The sequence below is a fragment of the Kryptolebias marmoratus genome, linkage group LG3 (assembly GCF_001649575.2).
Source record: "Kryptolebias marmoratus isolate JLee-2015 linkage group LG3, ASM164957v2, whole genome shotgun sequence".
NCBI classification, from domain to species: Eukaryota; Metazoa; Chordata; class Actinopteri; order Cyprinodontiformes; family Rivulidae; genus Kryptolebias; species Kryptolebias marmoratus.
The window spans coordinates 12,699,548-12,710,089 of record NC_051432.1 but is presented as its reverse complement, the minus strand read 5'-3'; positions in this window follow the sequence as shown (position 1 = coordinate 12,710,089).

Sequence of the window (10,542 nt, the reverse complement as noted above, 5' to 3'; positions counted from 1 at the left end):
AGGATTTCATACCTTTTTTCTGGAGTGTGAGAAAATAATCAACTGGTTGTCATAAAATCTTAAAGAATATTATTAAGTATGATCATTTTTAGCAGGTAGAACTCAAACTAAAATAGAAACATTAAGTTGTGTTGGGGTAAGCCTTTGTTGTTATGTTATGCTGTGGCTGGGGGTCAAATTACACCCTAATATCAGCTCCAGCAGGAACGCCATTTTTACTCTAATAAAACTAACATAACGTCTCGACTGTTGTGTCTGGGAAAGAAAAGTAATGACACAAAGATTGAAATAAACACAAATTGTCCTTATTACAAGTTTTGGATCCCATTATTGTTAACAAATGTACAACACACACAAATCTTTTTAAACTTGCACCCATTGGGGAAACTGTTTTGTTAGGTTTAGTGAGATTTACTATCAAATTCTAACAGAAAGCCACTCATCTAAAGTTTTGGCGTTGAGGTGGAAAAAGTAACAGGGCTGGAGTTCAGTCTGTTTCCTGTTCATAAGATCAATGTTTTTTCTTTCATTTTTATTATCGTCTGCAGCCGAAAGGCAGGCACTAATGTTTACGCCCATGTTTTTGTGTGTATGTGTTTGCATGTCTGTTTGTTACCAAAGTATCTCACAAACCACTTGACTTCAATGAAACTTTCAGGAAATAATCATTAGATATACATTACCTTCAGAGTTAACACAATTCAAGATGGCCGCCATAGCCAACTAGCCTTTGAAGATACAAAAATGGCTACAGTTCAGTTTATTTTACTGATGTGCTAAAATATGCATACATCTATAAAAAACGAAGCACATGAGAAAAGAGTTATAGTAAATAAAAGTTTCTAGTAAAATCAAAACTGGGACATTAGTTTTTAGATAGTAAAAACCAGTTTAAGATTTAATATATTATATATATATTATAATATTCTGAATAAGTCCTAATTTATATTGTTTTAATTGGAGAAGGTTGTATTTGCAGCTGAAGAACAAAAAAATACAATAAAAGTTTTTGACGTCTAAATTTCAAATCGGTAAATATTCTTAGATGAAGTTGAAAGAAAACGAGTGAAGAGAGTATTTTCCCCTAATAGCAGCTTCTGACAATTCTGGACACCAAAATACTTGCAAAGCAAACAACGGTTTCATCTTTTTTACAGGAAACAAATATCCACTTTTTATTTATTTTATTTTTATTTTTTGAGGATTATCAAAGTAATAATTGATTTTGGTTAAGTTATAACAATTTACAACAATAATAAAAAAATTTCTTCAGGGAGTTTTATAATACAAGACAGAGGTCCTTGACCAAAAATTCAAATATTTCACTGATGCACATATCCACACGTTTATATCCACACAATCTCAAGACAGCACTGAAAGCAGAAATCAATTTTCTTTGAGGACTAATTGATTCAAAAAGCACCCTATAATTAGAAAGTAAATTACTAGAATTTAGAGGGGGAAAAAGCAGATGAGACTCCATGTGTCATTGCAAAACTGCATTTTGGTTTATCTTTATTTATTGTGATGAACTGATATGTTACAATTTTTTAATAATATATTTAATAACAGAAAAAAAACTGGATGACTGTCAGCGAATGTACTTTTATTGAATTCCTGAGGAAATACAGAAATAAAGGGAATAAATTAGATGGCAACTCCAGAATTTTTACAAAAACTCATCGGTGGTAACATGAGAATTGGCTGAAATGGACTGCATACACGTATAAGTCTTTTAACTGGGTCGTATTGATTCGGTTCTACACCACTGAGGCCTGCAATGCTGGCTAATGCTATTGACGAGCCATCAGTCTTGTCCAGAAGTGTGGAGGCATGCAGCTCTTTTTCCAAGACCAACCAAGGAAGGAGAGAGGACAAGGAGGAAAGAAAGAGGGAGGAAAAACATCAATGGACAGTGATGGAGAGTGGGGAGAAGGGCAAAGATGCAAGCACAGCAGACAGACTCAGACCCCTGTGCATGGTTTGGGAACACTAAATTAGAAAAAAGACAAAAGGGATGAAAGAGGGAGAAACTGTAAACAGCCGTATCGATCCAACTAGAGTTGGGCAAATCAAACCATTACGGCCCGATTCTTTGGCTCCTCAGCTGAGAGAGAGATAGTGTGAATATCTAAACACTTCCCCAGAGGAGACAAAAGTTTGCCCAAACTGGATGTTTTTAACAACTGCTGGACTTACTATTGCTTTATTTTTGCTTCCCTCGTTAAATGAAAAGCGAGAGTGCAGTGAGGAAGGGGTTAACACTGAAGCAAAGATGAAAAAAGCCCTCTGGCAACCTAGGGACAGAGGGAACGCTGAACTCATCACAAACCCCTCTCCTGGCGTCCGCCAGCACATAATGACCCCAACAAGATGGGAATCCCTTTTAATTAAAGTGAAGGGAGATCAGTTAAGCAGATGGTTGCCAACAAATATTAGGGGAAATAGAATGTTTAATGGTCTGTGCACTTATCGTAGGCTATTTTCCATACCCAGCCCCAAACTGATAAACAGGACAGGACCTTGTTAATCAACCTTACAACCTTTAAAGCCCGAGATAAGAGAATAATTCGGGATCTTTGTAAATTAGCTTGAGATGTGGCTAAGACTCTGGCCCCTCGTGTGCTCAGGGCCAGACTGTTGAGGAGGGAGAAGAATTTCTATCAGTGTAATAGCCTTGTGCCATGGTGAAGAAGTTTGGGGGGGAAAGTACTTTTTTTTTTCCAGGGTAGGAAGATATTTTTTCGATATTTTCTGGAGTTTCTATTCCCCTTGTGGGTTGACCCTCTTGCCACTACCTTCCCGCACTCTTATCAGTGACACAGGAGAGTCACCAGCTTGCGTAGAAATAATCTAAACAGAGGCATTGAATCGGCAGCCGGTGGCCTCCGTGAAGACGTTAACCGGTCCTCGACCCTCTAAATCAGGTAGGGTAGCAGAGTGTTTATTTGACAGATGATGGGGAGAGGAGAAAGGAATTATCAACAGTGGCAGCAGTCTTGGAAGGGCGGTAACCCCTTAAATCTACAAGTAATGTTACAAAAAATAAAAGCTTTAAATAAGAAAAGTCGTTTTTTCCGACAGCATACCATTTGATTCTAATAATCCTGCAACCACTTTAGGAAGCTTCTGAAATTTTCGTCTGTAGAAACATTTTTCTTTTCAGGTTTAATATAATACATTAAAATGAGAGTTCTGATTTTGTGAAGGTTTTTTTTTAAAAGTGGAAGTGGAGTTGTTTTGAGAAGGCAGCAATCCACTTCGGTCTTGGTAGAGTTCAGTCAGAATTAAGATCTATTTAGCCAAACTGAGGTCATTGAAAAAGCTATCTACTAGAGGTAAGATATAGTTTCTTTTACAGACAAATCTTACACATGTATAATAGGATCTTTTACATGATTATTTATCATTATAAATCCTCAGGTTCATATCATTGTTTCAGACCTAATTTAATCTGCAGACTTCCTTCATAAATTGAAGTTCTTATGATGAAAACATTACCATGTTTTGCTTTTCCAACAGCATTTTTTATTTTTTTGTCAGCATTGCTTAGTTTGTTTATAGTAACCCTAATTATAACAAACAGTATCACTCCCTGAAGGAATGCATGTCTCTTAGCACCTTGCATGACAACATGTTAAACAAATATGCTGCACAAATTGTTAGCACTCAGAGTATGCCTTGGGGAATGACTCTCAACTACTACCACATCGACTTTTAGCTCAGTATTTGTAAAAGTGTCTCAGTTATACCAATGTTTGTGTTGGCTAAGGCTGATTAGCTGCAGCAACTGTCTCGAATCGGACTGACTCCAAAAAATTAATCAGTTGTGGACGATTACTTACTGACACTTTAATTTAAATTCATGCAGTGGTTCATGAAATATTTTGCAAGTAGAATGACACACACACACACACAGATAAATGCAGTTACATGATTGCCCACCTTTGGGCCTTTAAACTCTGACTACTGAGAATTTGTCCCTAAATCAAAGAAATGTTTGCATCAGCACAAATGATTTCTTATACTGTAATAAATTTTACTTTCTCCTTCATAAAAACACATTGGCTGAACTCAGATACACCTCTTCCCACCTCCACTCACTCCTTATTTTCTGCTTTTTGTTCACTATGCACAACTATTCTTCTGTTAGCCAGCTTTCAAACCATTACTGTTTTTTTCCACTTAAGCTTTGTTGCTGTTATAGGCTCTGTTGTTTCCTTCCTGGCCTCTTGGAAAAGGGACACCGGATAAAAGGTAATTACATCGAGAAATGCAGACATTTATCAGTGCTTGCGGTTTGGGACTTTAAATGTTCCTGCTGACAATTTTCCCCTTATAGCAGGCCACTGTGGAGCTGGCAGGTTCTGTTCGGAGCCCCAACACCCCGCTTGAAGACTCAGAGTGCTGCCATATGTTGGACCTCAGCGGTGCCAGCAGCAAATGTGCTGAACAATGCGACTCAATCCATGAACTCTTTGCCTTGGTGGAGGGTGTGTGCACGGGCTGCCTGCACGAGTGGAGAGGTACGCAGTTAAAATACCAATAATATTAATTATAATTGTTTAGTTTGTGTGCCCACAATTAATTGCAGCTTCGTCAAGTGTTGGTTTGAGAAGTCGTTTCCCCTTCTTTTTCAGCACGCATGCCGTTAATTCTGAATATCCACGGAGAACATCCCAGACAGCAATGGGTCACACCTGGTTATGCTTCTTCCCCATCTTCCCCCTCCTACTCTGTTCCCCGGTTCCCACACCGGAGGCATCTGGAACCTATTGGCAGCAGAGTCACACCGAGCCATAAAGCCCTGAAAAGCTCACAAACACACTAGGGGTAGAACGTTAAACAATGTTGGCCCAACAAGCTGCCAACAGACACAACGCATCTTGAACCTGAACAAACCCCGCTGCTCGTTTTTTATCCACGCTGTCTCTCCCTATGTCTCTTTAAACCGTTCCACTTTTTTCTCTCTTTCACAACCACCACCTGGGAGTGAGTCGAGTTTGAGTTTTAGGTTTTTACCCCTAAATGGTACTGATTCTAAGGGAGCTAAGTTGGGCTCAAATGACCAGGACCATGGAAAACCAGATAATGATGATAGTGTTGTCCAAAAAGCTTGCAATGGAAATAGAACCCCTCCGTATATTCTGATCCTATTTAGGTTTTGCTCAAATGTCTGTGACGTTCTGCCCACAGTGTCACCGTACGGTTAATGATCGCTTAAGCCACCCGACAGATAACGTGATCTGTCCTGGATTGGATCTCATGAGTGTGACTGAGATCTGTCGTCACCCTTTTAGACGTGAAACCAGGAGGCTGGGTGGAGGTGAGGTAGGGGGTGGGGATGTCATTCTGTCACAGCCTTGTAATGCACTTATCGATTCTCCATATCTGTTACCATGCCTTGGAAGCGTCTTCCAAATTTGATACGCCAAGTTCTTGAGACAACACAACTCAGGTCAAAACTGAGAAAAATGACAAAAAATATGACTCAAGCAATAATGACGCTTTTACAGCAGCGCAATTGAATAAAACTGAAGATAGTTAGGTGGAGTTTGTTTGTCAGTTGTCTTACAGTCATATATCCCCCTCTTTCTAACAGCAAATTCTCTCTTTTTTTTTATTTCTGCGGCATATAAAAACAAAAAAAAGAAAGAAAAGAAACGCTGGCCAGTGTTTGAGCACAAAAATGTGTGCTGGAGCCATTTCAGACCAGTTCATTTTATTGTTAACAAATGCTGCCTTTGATACAGGCTGAAATGGGCGATACTTCTCTGTTTGTTTGTGCTGGAGGTGAAAATGAGTTGCTAACATTTGAGAGGCGAGGCTTGTGAAATATAATGCGGCAGCAGCACATATACACACACTTGCACACACCAAAATGGCCCTCTTTAATGTCGTGCAGGCGAAATGTTTTTCCACTCATTAGTGTGTCTGAAACTTTAGCTTTAGCAGAGACAAGATTTTGGTGTTCGCTTTCTTTTCCAAGAAAACCACAATTCAAGGTAATATATCCATATCCTATTAGTGTGTGGCGAAATTACCATTTGGACGCAGACAGATTGTTGTATTAACTGGTGCAGAGTTTGATTATGTTGTTCATGTCATAAAACGCAATGAGCTTACATAAAAGACTTGAATACAGAGCTGTTGACTATAATTTCACTTCACAACTATGAACTCCACGAGATTATTAAAAGGGGAAGCGCTGGATGAGATGCTTCGTAAGTGATTTGCTGGGCTCCTGTGAGGGGTAGTGCAGAGTCTTACCTCTTCACTGTCAGGGTGCTGTCTAAATTAACTGGGACGAGTGGATTGTTACGAAGATGACCCTTTCCCTTTTTACCCAGTTCCTCCTCCACACACACAGACACTCACTTTATCACACATAGACACTCTGAACGTTAACCGCTAAGCCTCGATAAATCTGATAAGCCACCCTGGTGGCTCATGCACCCAATCGGCGTGGCCAGTATCAGGCAGCTGCAAAGCTCTCGTCAAGCGGGACTTCAAAGTGCTCTGAAGGGGCCGCGCTCGCACCCCTGAAAACTGTCCGGTGTCTCAGCCCTCCCTCACCCTTCCCTCTCCACCCCCACGCTTGGCTGATGTCATTATTGAAGTCTTTGGCATACCATCCGAGGAGTAAGTTACCATTGACAGGTTCAGAGCTTGGTTGGCTCACCCATGAGGATTCATGACTTTGAAGCTATTGGCCTTAAGCTGCAAATTATTCTTTTCAGGCTCTCTCTGCTCTACCAACAGGTTTAATCCACACCCTTCTTTTCCACAGTACACTAGAGCTCAGCTAGACAGCACCCATCTACACACCCACACACACACATCGTATTACATAAAAGTACGCACGCACACACAGAGGTAGAAAGAGAGCAAATGCGAGCACACTGTCTCTGACTTTTCTATATATCTAGAAACACATTCTTTATTGAATGGGCTCACTGCCTCCCTCCTCAGTACAGTAAAGTTAATAAAACCAGCAGGGCAGAGTTGTACCAGGCTCCAGCAGCACCGGCAAAGATCCTTCCAGTCCCAGCCCATCATGTTGCTCACTCCCTTCATCAGCACTTAGTGGACATCTGTGCTGTGCCAGCCCTCTCCATATGCCATGGCAGTCAGAAGACAAATGACCACGTCAGTGCAGTGGCTCGCCTGTATGTCTGATGCCACACCGGGGTTGCAGGGTGGGACAGAGACAGGATGAAGGCCAGAGCCAGTTAGGAATGAGCCAGATGTGCAAAGCTGCCAGCAAGGGGCAATAAGTTATCAAAACTGTAGACGCATGGATAACAAGGCTATAGTGGAAAACAAGACATTTTAAGGCACTTAGACGGTTCATAAAAGGGTTTTTGTTTGTGATCCTTGAGGCACACATTCATATTTTACATTATTATTACTGCTAAAGTTTTTGTCCTAATGATTCAGGGAATACCTAATCTTAAAACTAACCACAATCAAACATAATTTATTTTGTGTAGTTCTGCACAGAGAGAAAAATCTGAGAGGAGGAATGATAATTTCTGACCTGCAACAAAAAAACATCCATGATTCTGTCCTGAACTGAGGAGTGTTCACTCCTCAAGTCAGCTGACCAATGCTTGGAGCACTCCAAAGAACTGTCTGGTCCTGGAGTTTAAAAAATAAAAAAATAAATAAAATCTTTCTCATATGTCTGCAGAATTCCATAGCGAACAGAACCACAAAACAACTAAAGCTGGTTCTCTATTTAAAGCTGGCCCAAGTATTAGAAACCTAGCCAGGCGAATTATTGTCATTCCACGGTTCCCATCATTTTGCAAGTGTGCACCAGCAGCAGTAATATAGTCATGTTTAGTCTGACCACATGTGACTACAAATTACATTTTTCTTGTCCTCCTGGACCACATATTTCCACCAGAACTGCACAATATGCTGTCCTGATCAGGTACAAGACGTAGGCAGAAAATGAGTGGAAAAGCAGCCAAAGTCCAAAGGAAAACTTTTAAAAGCCTTCACAAAGTCTAAAGAACTACTGATCAAGTAATTCATTTTAAAATGAAAGTCTGACTCTTTAGAAACAAAAGTTAAAAGAAAAATGGAGGTGGCACAAAATCTTTACAATATGTAAAAGGAATTCAATACTACTCAGTGAATGTAATCACACATACAGTATACATACTGTACATATATTTATCATTCATTTATTAAAAGATCTAACTTCTTGCATATAGATTGTTCCAACTCTCAGTTATTATTATACACTAATGTTTTAGTTCTGACAAATGATTAAAAAAAAAAAAATCCACATACTGTCCGCTGTTCTGGGTTATTTGTCCTAAAGTTGTCAGTTAATTAAAACGAACTGATCTGACTGGACAGTATAAAAACAGTAAGAATGAGTTACACACACTGTGATTGTGAGCTGGAGAGAAACTGTCTATCAAAGTCACAAGGAGTTTACATCTCTTGGCAGATCTCTGATGGCACACGGTGCAACCTGGTCGGCATACTTTTGCACAAAATCAGTAAAGTTGTCCGGATGATTTCATAGGGAGAAGAACAATCCACATTCTTTCCACTGCTAAATGAACATGATGAAATGAATATGACAGAAATGTAATGACAATAATTCAGTAACACAAAGGGTCAAACTTGTCATGCCTTAAACTTATGGCTTGAGTTTCAAGTGCAATGCCGTGACTCACATATTACTCCATGCTCTAAAAACAAAAATCTGTGTCCAGTGCAGGCTGAGCTGAGAGAAGATGTGTGTAGAAAAGTAAGGGTGGAAAAGCACTATTCCCTGGGTAACAGGCTCTGGCGAAAGAACTAAGAAGTATTTTGGCTTATGTTACATTCAGGGAGAGTGCAGTGTCTCCTATAAGGAGACTATAAAAAGACAAAAGAGGCGGGAGGCCATGTGGAGAGACTGTTTAAAGGGAGCTAACACCCACTCCGCAAACCCACGAATGCCACCATCATCACCAATGTGTAAGTGAAACAAAAAAATACCAGCTGAGACTGAGATCACGTTAAAACTACAGTAAACTACTATTAAAAACAGACAAACTGTATTCACCCTCGGAGCACCTGCTCAAATAAACACTTCCTCGACATCATAATAGCGTGAGCTGAAGTCATATTTTTAGAAAAAAGTTAATCACTCAACATATGATTTGAATCTTTGCACATACAAATTGTTCATGGTCTTATGTTGTGCTTGTCGCTCTGTAATCTTGAGTTTGATCCTCTGCACAGGCAGTTTATTTATGCCAACCTTGGTTAAATGCAAACATCTACATCGAGCTTTAGACATCTACTAAACTTTCCCTTTTAGACTGAAATTAGCCCAGTTTAGCCTGAATATCCAAAAACAAATCACAGTTTTAGATGTTGTTTAGACATCCTATCAGCCAAAACTGCTCTGAGGGTGTATTTTTTTATGTTTTATATAAATATTTATGATTTATTATTGACCTCTCTTGTTTTCTTATTCCAATTCTCAAGTAGATCAAATTACTTTTTTGACACACTAATGTAATAACTCCATCATTGATAATTGAAAAGTGAATAAAAACATTATTAGACTTTATTAGTCATATTTTTCAGACCATAAATCAACCTTTTCAATTCGCGTTAAGATACCAAATAGCGCTCTCTAGGATTTTATTTTGATTTACAGACCTGAGCTGAGTCCTACGTACATACAGTATATTCAGTCGTTTGAGTTATAGAAATAAAGTTATGAAAACTTGGCTAAAAGAGGTCCATAAGCAGACTCAGTGTTGAAATCATCTGTCGCTCAGTGGGTAGCACAAATAGCTAAGTGGAAAACAAATATAACCACCAGCGCAAATTCATCCCAGGATGACTTGGAGGTAAGCAGCGTGAAATAGTCCAGTTCAAGTCTGATCACTGAAAATAGTGTTACAAACAAAACAAAACAAAAAATAAAATCAGGCCTTAGGATCTCAGCGAAAAACTGGTCATGGTCCAGGTGGCAACAAAAATTATTCATACATGCAGAAAATAAAATAAATCTTTAAGGCTTCAGTCAGCAGCTGTTTCATTCGATGGACATATACACAAACATAAATACACAAATTCATACAGAACACATGGTGGTTTCACAGAGGGAGCGCTGAACATGCTCTCCCCTTACGCCTCCAATAAATATCTGAGCGATGAGGTAAAGCTGGCTAACCTTTGTGAACGAAAGGCATAAGGAGTAAGTTTGGAATGCTGATGCAATACAAATCAAAATCAAATGACTTCAAATGCCCTTTCTCCTTTGATTGTACTCCTGTCTTGGCCACTGTGGCCTTCATGGTCAAAACGTGGAAGACTGATTTGAGTCAAGAAGATGAAGTATGTGAGATATAGAAAGGAGGAAGGAAGTCAAAGAAAAAAATGGGGACATGCCATATCCAATTCCCAATATTTATGTGTAAAATGTGCTCCACAGTGTTTTACCCTATAAGGTCCCTGAGAATGCAATCCTTTGGCTTTTTGCCTGGGCAAATGTGTTCCCTATGTGCAGTTTTTTTT